The following is a 3,199-nucleotide window of genomic DNA, read 5'->3' on the forward strand; positions in this document are numbered from 1 at the left end:
TTTCTTATCTATAGTGTCAGCATGGGGGGACCAGGACAGGTTGTTGGTGATCTGGACACCTGAAAGCTTGAAGCACTCGACCCTTTCTACTTCGTTTCCGTTGATGTAGACAAGGGCATGTTCTCCTCTACGCTTCCTGAAGTCGATGCAATATCTTTGTTGACATTGAGGGAGAGATTAGAAATTTATATATCTTGCTGAGCAGGCTGAAACGTCAGTTTTCAGCCCCTGTTCAGGATGATGTCAGTGTAGCAATGGTGAAATCAACAGAGGAAATAAATCAGCTGGATTCGTATAAACTCAAAATACTGCAGGCGGCAGAAGTCTGAAATAAATCATGAAATTCATTAATTAATATACTGCATTTAGGAGATCAGGGTCTGACAGAACTATGCACACGACTACTCTCCTCTCTTCCCTGGATCCAACTGATTGTCCTCCACATCCCAGGACGTGTGCCCTGGCTCCCTATTGGCTTTGTTTCCTGTACGATCACCTCATGGGATCCAGCCCAATTACATGACGCATAAACGATTGCCCACCTTAAAGAGGCCACATTACAACCGTCCTTCATGCCTAAATTTAAGCCGACCTATGAGTGAAAAAAAAAGGAAAGTCATTTTTCATAACCATGCAAACACAATATGACATTCGGAACACCCAAGCAAAACCCAAGTCACAAAGTCAATTGGTCTGATCAGTTCTGAACTGGGGGAAAGCCTCAACTCGCAATTGGGTACTTCATAGAATCATAGAATCCCAAAAGTGCAGAGGGAGGCAATCCAGCCCATCGCGTCTGCACCAACAACAATCCCCCTCATCCCCGTAACCTGCATATTTACCCTCTTAATCACCCTAATACTAAGGGACAGTTTAGCACGGCGAATGCACCTAATCTGTTCATCTTTTGACTGTAGGAGGAAACCAGTACACCCGAAGAAACCCACGCAGACACGTGGAGAATGAGCAATCTCCACATAAACAGTCACCCATGGCCAGAATTGAACATGGGCTCCTGGTGCTGTGTGGCACTGTGCAAGGATTCCGGGAGAGCAGATGCAAACTGCAATCTCACAAAGCCCATGGTCGACATCTTCCCCAATAGGTTCTTTCTCAATGTCATTATAAGCTACGGATTTCCTCGGCTCCACAAAGGTTTCAGGATCCGAGGATCAATAGGTAGTGCACATAAATCCATTGCAGGACTCTCGTGTTGATCTTCTGGATCAGGTCCATCTCTCTTCGCACAATGATTCAATTGCTTATTCCCAGAGTAAACTTGTACTTCAACAATGTGCAAGATTGGTCCCGTTATTCCAACAATTCTTCTTAACCCACAGTCCAGCCCACCACCAAAGCTTCTTGCTATTGCTATGTCATTAGCCTGGAATGTTTTGTCACCTTTCTTCGAGACATGGTGTTCATTCTGGGAGGCTTGCCTAGCCTCCATACTCCCTGACAGATCTGTAAACACCAGATCCAAGTAGGCTTTTAGGCAATGCCCCTTTGATAATTCAGCTAATGTAACTTCTGTGGTAGCATGCTGCTTCGTATTATGGAACAAACAAAACGTGCCAAGCATGAAGACAGTGTCCTCTAAACATGGTTTTCCATCGAAGCTTTAAATCAGATATAAAATTAGCTCTCAGGGCTTAAGAGATCAAGGGATATGAGGGGGAAGTCAGGATAAAGATATTAAATTTGTTGATCAAAATGAAAGATAGAGCAGGCTCAAAGGGTTGAATAGGCTACTCCTGCTTCTATTTTCTAAGTTTTTATGTTTGACTATTTGGATGGCCCATTCTGCTAGACCACTGGAGGCTGGGTGGTGATGGTCTGATCAACCGTAACGTTTGCCACTGGACTTGACGAATTTCAGAAGCTCCTCAGCTGCAACTGCTTTGCCATTGTAGGACACTCAGAGCTCGGGGATTCATTGGATGGCAAAAATCCGTTGCGGATTCTCAGCTATGGCTGCGGTGATTGTGGGCTTCATTAGCCATTCCAAATGCGCATCGCCTTCCAGAATGAGAAACATATTTTCGATTAACCTTCCTGTGAGGATTACGTGCAATCACGACCATGGCTGACCTGACTGCTCCCAGCCATGAGCGTTTGTTGGTGGCAGCAATTTGTTGGTGGCAACACTGGTGCCCCACAAGGCTGTGTTGCAGCCCCCTATGATACTCCTTATACACCTATGACTGTGTGGCCATACTCCCCTCCAATTCGGTTTTCAAGTTTGATGACGACATCACCGTGATGGGTCGGATCTCAACTAATGACGAGACCGAGTACAGGAATGAGATAGAGAATTTGGTGAACTGGTGCGGCAACAATAATTTCTCCCTCAATATCAACAAAAATGAAGGAGATTGTCATCGACTTTAGGAAGTGTAAAGGAGAACATGCCCGTGTCTTCATCAACGGGGACGAAGTAGAAAGGGTCGAAGCTTCAAGGTTTTAGGTGTCCAGATCACCAAACCTGTCCTGGTCCCCCCATGCCGACACTATAGTTAAGAAAGCCCATCAACTCTTCTACTTTTTCAGAAGACTAAGGAAATTTGGCATGTCAGCTACGACTCTCACCAACTTCTCCAGATGCACGAAAGAAAGCATTCTTTCTTAGTTGTATCAGAGGATGGTATGGCTCATGCTCTGCCTACGCCCGCAAGGAACTACAAAAAGTCGTGAATGCAGCCCAATCCATCACGCAAACCAGCCTCCCAACCAATGACGCTATCTCCACTTGCCGCTGCCTCGGCAAAGCACCCAGCATAATTACGGACCCCACGCCGCCCGGATATTCTCCCTTCCACCTTCTTCCTTCGGGAAAAGATACAAAAGTCTGAGGTCACATACCAACTGACTCAAGAACCGCTTCTTCCCTGCTTCTGTCAGACTTTTGAGTGGATTTACCTTGCATTACGTTGAACTTTCTCTGCACTCTCGCTATTACTGTAGTAGTGCATTCTGCACTCTGTTTTGTCTTTATAGCGTGCAAGAAACAATACTTTTAACTGTATGTTAATACATGTGATAATAATGAATCAAATCAAATCAAATCAAAATCATTGACTGCTGGGCTTCATAACTCGAACGCTGGTTGTCCATTATTTCAATTAATTTGTTGATGTCTGACCATCAGACACTGTTTTCATCCAATTTTATTCAGGGAGTGCATCATGCACTTCCTTTA

This window comes from Mustelus asterias, chromosome 8 (genome assembly GCF_964213995.1).
Source record: "Mustelus asterias chromosome 8, sMusAst1.hap1.1, whole genome shotgun sequence".
Taxonomy (NCBI): domain Eukaryota; kingdom Metazoa; phylum Chordata; class Chondrichthyes; order Carcharhiniformes; family Triakidae; genus Mustelus; species Mustelus asterias.